We start from the raw sequence: 9,111 nt of genomic DNA, 5'->3' as shown, positions 1-9,111 counted from the left end.
CTAGCTGGTAAACTGTTAACATTAACTACCACATTGTAGAGGACTGAGTGTCTGTGACTGAATCAAGGTGATGAACCACCAAGATCTTTATGGAGGAGTTAAAAAGATTTTTCTGCCTCCAAACTAAGCGGCACAAGTCAGTATTTAATCAAATCACAAAGCACTAAAATAATACAAATCAGCTTTAATTAATGTAACAGTTGTGATTGTAACAGTAGAGTTATTATGTTGTGGGGTGAATAATTATAAATAGTTGATACATGTTAGATTTGAATTTTGATGTTTGAAAATTGATTAAAATAAATATTTTAAATAAAACTAAAACATGAATAACTGTCTTATTTTACTCACATTCAGATCCTAATAATCTGATGTTTCATCTTTTCTTTCTCAGGTTGGATGGTTGGAAGTTGTGCAGCTCTGTCCTCAGTTCTCAGTTCAAACTCCTCCAATCTGAAACATCTGGACCTGAGTCACAATAATCTGGAGGATTCAGGAGTGAAGCTGCTCTCTGCTGCACTGAAGAATCCACACTGTACACTGGAGATACTGGGGTGAGATTATAACACACACACAGTTATATACTCTTTCACACACAATGACTCACACACACTAAACTGGAGATATTGAGGTGAGATAACACACACGTATAACTATGCACACTTATACACCCATAAATATCAGACACCCTAGGCCATCCTTAATTATCACACATGCATACACTAACTCACATATACTTACACTGTAAACTGGAGAAACTGAGAAGTAATTATAACAAACACACACTTTTACATGCACACAGATACACACACATACTGTATCTCTGATGTTATATATTAATCTGTTACTTCAAAGCTTTGGCAGAACTATTTTAATGGCCACGCTCATTAAGCTCTTTGAAATGAACTGTGTGTGTGTGTGTGTGTGTGTGTGTGTGTGTGTGTGTGTGTGTGTGTGTGTGTGCTAAAATGTAATTGTGATGAGTTCTTGTTCTCTCTGCAGGTTGGAAGGCTGCGGTATCACAGAAGAAGGTTTTATATCTCTGGCTTCAGCTCTGAGATCAAACTCCTCATCACTCCTGAAAGAACTGAATGTGAACTTCAATAATCCAGGAGAATCAGGAGTGAAGCTTCTCACTGATCTACAGAAGGATCCTCACTGTAAACTGGAGAATCTACAGTGAGTTACTGACTTCCTGTTTCATTATAACAGAGGATCCTAAACTTTTTACAGCCACGTAACTCCTGTTACATTAAACTGGGTTTATCCCCTTTAGACCACACACATACATACATACACACCTTCCTGCTCTCCACAATAACCAAAGCTGTTCAGTGTAGTTAAGGTTGTAGGTGTCATTGCTTGTCATGTGTCTAATAATCTAATTGGAAAATGTTGTATACACCTCAGTCAAATAAAGTACTTGTATCACGGCCCAGATGAATAAAAGTTGTTTCTGATTAAATGAGGTGGTTAACCTTATATATATTCTGATAAATAATAAAAAATAATACATAAATTCCTGATTTTCTTAGTCTGATTAAGTGCTGCATTCTGCATGTGTGTGTTGATGTAAAACACCACTACAACAGTCCTGCGGAGAAACAAATCTCATATTACATATTTCAAAAGATGATACAGTATCTTAGATATATACACCAACCAGGTATAACATTCTGAGCACTGACAGGTGAAGTGAATAACACTGATTATCTCTTCATCACGGCACCTGTTAGTGGGGGGATATATTAGGCAGCAAGTGACATTTTATCCTCAAAGTTGATGTTAGAAGCAGAAAAAATGGGTGAGCGTGAGGATCTGAGCGAGTTTGACGAGGGCCAATTTGTGACAGCTAGACGACTGGGTCAGAGCATCTCCAAAACTGCAGCTCTTGTGGGGTGTGTCCCGGTCTATCTATCAAAAGTGCTCCAAGGAAGTGTGGTAAACCGGTGACAGGGTCATGGGCTCATTGATGCTCATTGATGCTCATTGATGCTCATTGATGCTCATTGATGCTCCCTGACACAAAGCTAAAATGCTTCAGGAATGGTTTGAGGAGCACAACAACCAGTTTGAGGTGTTGACTTGGCCTCCAAAATTCCAGATCTCCAGATCTCAATCCTATCAAGCATCAGTGGGACTCACAACTTACAGGAGTTAAAGGATCTGCTGCTGACATCTTGGTGCCAGATACCACAGCACATCTTCAGGGGTCTAGTGGAGTCCATGCCTCAACGTGTCAGGGCTGTTTTGGCAGCAAAAGGGGGACCAACACAATATTAGGAAAGTGGTCATAATGTTATGTCTGACTGGTGTATGCTGTACCCAAGTGTGGGCTGCATGTGTACAGATCTCTAGAACTCTCTGCTCACTGTTAGCGCTTTTCCACCAAAAGAACTCTGGTTCTTGAACTGGTTCTGTTCCGGTTTCTTCGAACCTTGGTGTTTTGTAGAGAACCGACCCGCATTTCCACCAGTTTTTGGGAACCAAGCATTAAATGCAGTTTTTAAAGATAATAAAATTAAATTCAATGATAGTTTATGAATTAACCATTAATCATTACCATTTGATGGAAAACTATGACAGCGTGTTAGGGCCTCTGTCAAAATTATTTTGAGAATAAAGTTGAAATATTGTGGACAAAGTGAGCAGCCATGGTAGGCTTGTCAGTTCAGAGAAGCACAGGTCTCAGTACCTGGTTCGGCACGCAAGCACCGAGGGCAGCTTATACTGAGTGTTATTGTGGTTATCCAATAACCCGCCATTATTTTTGGGTGGTTGTTTGTATTGTACGCGTCTATCCACATGACATGATGACAATGCAACCATTTATAGCGATGCCGTATGGCTTTAGTTTATCGTATGAGTACATAAGGCTCGGTTGAAGTACTGCTGACGACGCAGACGCCGAGCGCACCGTTGGCACACATTCTGCTAAATAAACACAGTTTATTACAAAGCTGTTTCAGCATCCTTACACTAATAACACGCTGGTGCTGATGTGCAGGAGATTGAGGATTTCTTTATCTGTGAAACCGATATGAAAGTATAACAGATCATGTACATTCCTCATTTTAACACAGGGAGGCTGCTACGGTCATATTATTTCGACTTCTCATAATCATTTCTACTTTATTCTCAAAATCGAAACTTATATTTTTCTTTGAAGTGGCCCTAACACGTCGTCGTAGAAATCAGAGTTACAGCAGATCTGTGTGTTGTAGTGATTTTCATGCATTTAACAGTAAATGCAGAAAAATGTAGTTTTATTGATTATCTTTGTTACATAATTGTATTTATATTTATTCTCATTTCCACTCGTACAGTGTAAAAGTGACACAGCACCTCGACCCTATTGTGCCAGCACCTTAATGGTTGGATGGAGCGACCCTTAATTTGACTTTACGAAGATTAGATACAAAGTGGTGCATCACCCCAATCTTCAAGTGACAGTTCAACCAACAGTGGAACCCCAGTATAATGATGCACACATGAATTGACCTGGACATGATGAATCATGATGGATGTTGGCAAGATCTCTACCACCAATCCAGCCAATCTCTGTCCGTTACAGTAATCACACTGATCTTCTGCTGGCTGCTCTGTGTGGGGACAAAAAACCACCATGTAATAGTTATTAGATAAAGATTAAAATAAATACTGATGTAAAAACACCTTAGTTTGGAAAAGTGACATTTTGACACAATTTATTATACATGTAATGATGTTACAGGATGCTCCACACTCAGATTTATTAGATTGTAGTAGGAAATCACACTGCTGTCATTCATTAGTCTTCTTTTCCCTCTTCTTCATATTATTATTATGTGTGATTGCAGTAGACAGTTACACTGCTGTTATCCGTTACTCGTCTTCTTTTTCATATTATTATTTCACCTGTTTATTGTATGACTTTTTTAAAGAGATATCAACATCGTTCTAATTCCTAAATGTCTGTATACAGCTTTTGGATTTTTACCAGTTTACCCGCCATGACCAAAATCAGACACAAGTATTGGTTCAATTGATTCAGTCCACAGTTCATGTTTTTGCAAGTTTGGATTCGACTTCAGTTGTCCTCTTCTGAACTTTGCTGCCGGTCAAGGTAAAGTTCCTATTCGGCTTTATGTAGAGAATCCGACTCTTCATCTAACTGCACAAAGCGTGCTGACCGGTGTGCTTCACATCTGTACATCTTCAGAGACAAAGAAAACGAGAGCACTTCAAACCGAATTTAAACACCTCAGAATTAATGATCGTTGGGTCGAGGCACCTGAGCAAATCCCACTTCTCAGCGGAACAGGGCCTGAGAGAAGAACCAACAGACGTGAGGTGATTCGGCTACGGGCCTCTCACTGCAATGTCTTTTTTTCAGCAAGCTGACAGATACACACTCTCATGTGCTCACGGTGTAGTGTTGGTTTCAATATCCTTTCAATTCACTTCCACTATTATTCAACTGCATTCACTTCAATCAGGCTCTAAACTTCCTGGTTCTACCCACCATTCAATCCACTCTAGATAATAATTTGTTATTTTTAAGTAATAGTTACCTACAGATTTCTACTTCTATCATTACCACTTAATGATTCCTTTGAATCTACTTATTAACTGTCATTGTACGTTATATTTTTGTTAGTTCAATAAACATTTTAATGATTCAAAATTTAGTGCTGTGAGTTTTAATTACCTGGGTAAGAGAAATACTCGACTAACGGACTTTACTGTAACAGAAAGTGACTGATCTGTTATGAATTCGGTTTCCTGGTAATTTCTCCTTAAAAATGCCAGTGGTGCCCCATATTTGATTATTAGCTATTAATTGTATAATTAAATCATTAATTGCCTCTCTCTTCCATGACATCTGCAATAGACAGGATTACTGAAACTTGTACAGCCCTTTTTCAAAGTGTGAACGTCATTAACACAGTAAAGTTACATTTCTTTTTCAGAATCAAATACCGTCCACAGTTTAATACCATTAGTGCAACACGTCACAAGTATAAAGTGTCTAAAACAGCATACAGTGATTCTACACCATAATGATGCTCTTGATGTAAAACAGACAGTTTTGACGTGGGGTGTCTCTGTAGACTGAAAAAATGAACACCCTGCTTTGTTTGAAGACCGGTACAGCACCACGATTTTACAGTTTAAATTACTTTCAGATTGTGCAATGTGAGCAAAGCTAATCATGTCATTCACAGAAAATCCAGCATGATGTTGGATGTGATTTACAATCTTTTCAACTTTGTAGACGTTTTTCTCAGGATTAAGAAGCTGAGTTACACTAAATGCAAAGCAAAGATTGTTGTTAGTGTTGTTAAAAACATACAAATGTTTTAACTTTGTATAATTCCATGTTGGATATTCTACTCCTGTTACTAACTCCAGCGTGTGGAGGGTTTACAATTTAAATCACTATTTCAAGTGTTTCATCAATAAATATTCCATAATTGCTCTGCATGATGTTTATAAGCAGTGTTAGAATAGACTGGATGTGAAGTTACCGTCATTTAACTCGACATGATTTGAGAAACTGACTGTGTGACCATGAATGTGGAGAGTCACAACCGCACCGGGTCTTAAAAATTCATCATCTACATTCAATGTATCATCCAACACCTGCAGATATACATGAATAATTCTTCAAAGCTGTGGACATTTACCAGTAGCTGATGAAGTTCCCAGTTGAAATGATGATTTTGAATAAGATGCTCCTGCTGAAGGTGGTCTCCCTCTAAAGGTTCCTGCTGTTCCTGATCATATGGACAAGGTTCTGCCGGGGCCTGTTGATCTGAGTTAGCTATAGACAGAGAGTTCTGAGTGAGCATATAGAATTCATTCTTTTTTAAAATAAACTTCATAAATACGTGTAAACACTCACATGAAGGTGAAGATTGATCTACAGTGACAGATTCCTCATTAAAGTTAAATTAATAAATAAATAAATAAAATAAATAAAAATAATAAAAATGCATGAATGACTGATATACAACAAGTTCATTGGATGATCTTATAAAATATTTGAGATACACACTTACATGATGCTGATAGATCTAAATTATCTGGTTCAGCATCAGTGCTGGTTTGGTTTAGTAGCATTAAAGGCGAGAGAAGAATAACTTGTGTTTATAGTGTCCAAGGGAAAGGATGTGTTTTATAAATGGTACAAAACTGTGGACTGTAAGGAATGTGATTGGGACAAGAAAATTTAACTCTACTGTGTTGATGACATTTACATTTTAAAAAGGGCTGCGTAATTTTAACATAGACCCATTCAAATGCATCACCACGGCTGCTGTCTGTATGAAAATCTTTAGAACCAATTTTCTTCTTAAAAACACTCTTGCTGTCCCACCACTCGACTACATTGTCAGTCAAGAGTCACAATCTACCTCTTCTGTTCTTGAGTACATTTCCTACATTCAAAAGATCCCTATTAGACTCTCGCTTAATGGTGAAATGACTTTGTAGATGGTTATTATGAAGACGGTCAAACTTGTAACGTTTTTGAGTTTCTAGATGTTTCTATCACGGATGTGATAAATGTTTGCCATGCATCTAATTTTACCCACCTTGTAGTCCTGTGTATATCTTTGGGGATGGTCGTCACAAGAATATGGATGGAAAGAATTCAGCATTTTAAAAGTAAGGATGGTGATTGGATGCCACCTCTGAGGTACTATATGGGCAGAATTAAAAACAAACCTGACAACGATGAAGATACTACGGATTTTTTTCAGCGGAGGTCCAAAAACATATGGGAACCTACGGAATTCCAGCTTCTCTCTGTGATGACAATCTATTCATCTATGCAGTTGTAGCCTAGCGGTACTGGACTAGCAATTAGAAGGTTGCTGGTTCAACCCCCACCACTGCCAGGTTGTCACTGTTGGGCCCTTGAGCCAGGCACTTAACACTGAATTGCTTAGACTGTATAATGTAATTCACTTTGGATAAAAGCTTCTGCTAAATGCCAAAAATGTAAATGTATTTTTAGTATAAAAACAAAAAAAGAACAGAGTAAAGATATCGTTATGACAGATAATCGAAAATGCTTCTGCACGAAAAAAAAAACAAAAAAACACCAAATACATAATACACAAGGTTATGAAATCTGATGCTCCCGCATCCTGGAATGATGGTGAACTGATTTTATGAAGGAAAAGGCTCCCACATGCTGGACTTGGTTAAAAACCCAACCGCTGTTCATAAAGTATTTCAAGAACGGAGACTATTAGGATGATCAGAATTTTTACACACACGACGGCTAACTTAAACATACCCTACTACATCACCCTGAATATTTACGTTAGATGCAAGATAGCTGATACTAAAAAATTTGAGCTCCACCATCATCAGCATCACTTGAAGACGTTTTCATTAGCACACCTGAACCCAGATTTAAAACTCCTAACTTAAATCGTTTCATGTGGTTTACTTAAAAATAAAAAGACAAGACACATTATTCTTTAGTAAATGACATTATCTTTATTACAATCGAATAAACAATTTAGAAAATGACAATCTGTTTGTACTGTACATCATAATTTACAACATGACATACAGTACATAGTCCAAACCTCTCACCAGAGTTAACACACTGAACACAGCTTATTGTGTGCTTTCTTTTCACTCTAGGGTACAATTTAATTACAAAATACATAACCATTTCATCATTGATGTTTAAGTCATCATGATCTGTAGATATAATACTGTCAACAAAAAAACCTTCAACCCTAAAAAATTAAAAAGTTAATTCTATGTTGTTCACAACAAACGGAATCAAAGCAATAAACTTGCTTGTATTACATTTTATTTGACAGAATAATAAATTGATTGCAGAATAAGTATGTAGTCCGGTTTGTTGCCAAATGAGTCCAAAAAATAACCCTTGTTAGCAATTAGGGATGTAATGATACACTCTACCCACAATGTGATTCACGATACTGGGTTCACAATAAGACTTTGTCCTTTTTTTACTTGTTTATCTTTTATTTATCTAAATAATGAATGCCCTTTTATTTTTGAGGTAGGTACAAACATTGCAAAACAATGCTGCACATTTCCCTTTTAGTGTAAAATAAATCCAACATTATATAAATAAATGAATAATACAAATAAAGAAAGTATCCTCACATAAATACATTTGGCTGGAAAACTCAGAACCTGGCAACCCTGTAGTGACCAGGCGAGGTGAATCGTGCCAGTGCCCTCTGCTGTTTAAAATGAATATTGATTCATTATTCATGTAAACCGATTCATATCGTTACACATGTGGATCAATTTTTAACTGTCTTGTGGTGCATTGTTACATCCCTATTAGCAATATGTCTCGATGAAAGATCCGCAGAGTTCCCCAGGCATGTGGCTCAGAAGAATACTGACGATAAACCTTTTAGGAAATTTTTGGAAGCTTATCGCAGGCTTCAACTCTGTAAAATATTTTATCTATTTTGCATCAACTTCTCATAACCGCCGTCATTTCTTTGGCATCCATGTTTTTTTTAATCAATAAGTAATCAATGAGAATGTTTCGTCAACTATTTATTTCTAAAATATGATCAGAAGAAGCATATAAAATTATGTGTACATTTCTAGGAAGCGGTTGTTGAAATCGAAGCTTCAGTTACACATTTCCAGACCTGATTAATGAGGTCACGTACTTCACTCTGTTTATTAAACAGCGGCTGGTCGGTCAGTTGTTTTCCAGATGCAAGAATTTGATATTCATGGACCACATTTCCTTACTGAAAATTGGGTTGAAAAGGTTTTTTCACTTAGAGCTACAAACTCTATCGAAATGTTTCAAATTAAACAGGTTTTAGCAAATGATCCACTAAAAGCCTTATTATCAACAAAACCAAAATCAATAGTTTTAGGTAAAAGTCTGAGAAAAAGAGTTTCTTGAGTGCAAACAAGACTTCCGGCTACAAACTCTTTCAATCAGGTATTTAGTGTCACGTGTAAAAGAGTCTGCGCATCCCCCAGCTTTACCGGTGAAGTATTTTCAAAGAAAAATGCACTTGTCAACTTGCCGATCAGCAGTTAGCCAGAACTCATTTGTCTACAAAAGAAAATGTAGAACAATGTCTACAATGTTTACAA

This window comes from Trichomycterus rosablanca, chromosome 3 (assembly GCF_030014385.1).
Source record: "Trichomycterus rosablanca isolate fTriRos1 chromosome 3, fTriRos1.hap1, whole genome shotgun sequence".
NCBI classification, from domain to species: Eukaryota; Metazoa; Chordata; class Actinopteri; order Siluriformes; family Trichomycteridae; genus Trichomycterus; species Trichomycterus rosablanca.
Note: the sequence above shows the minus strand (reverse complement) of the source record.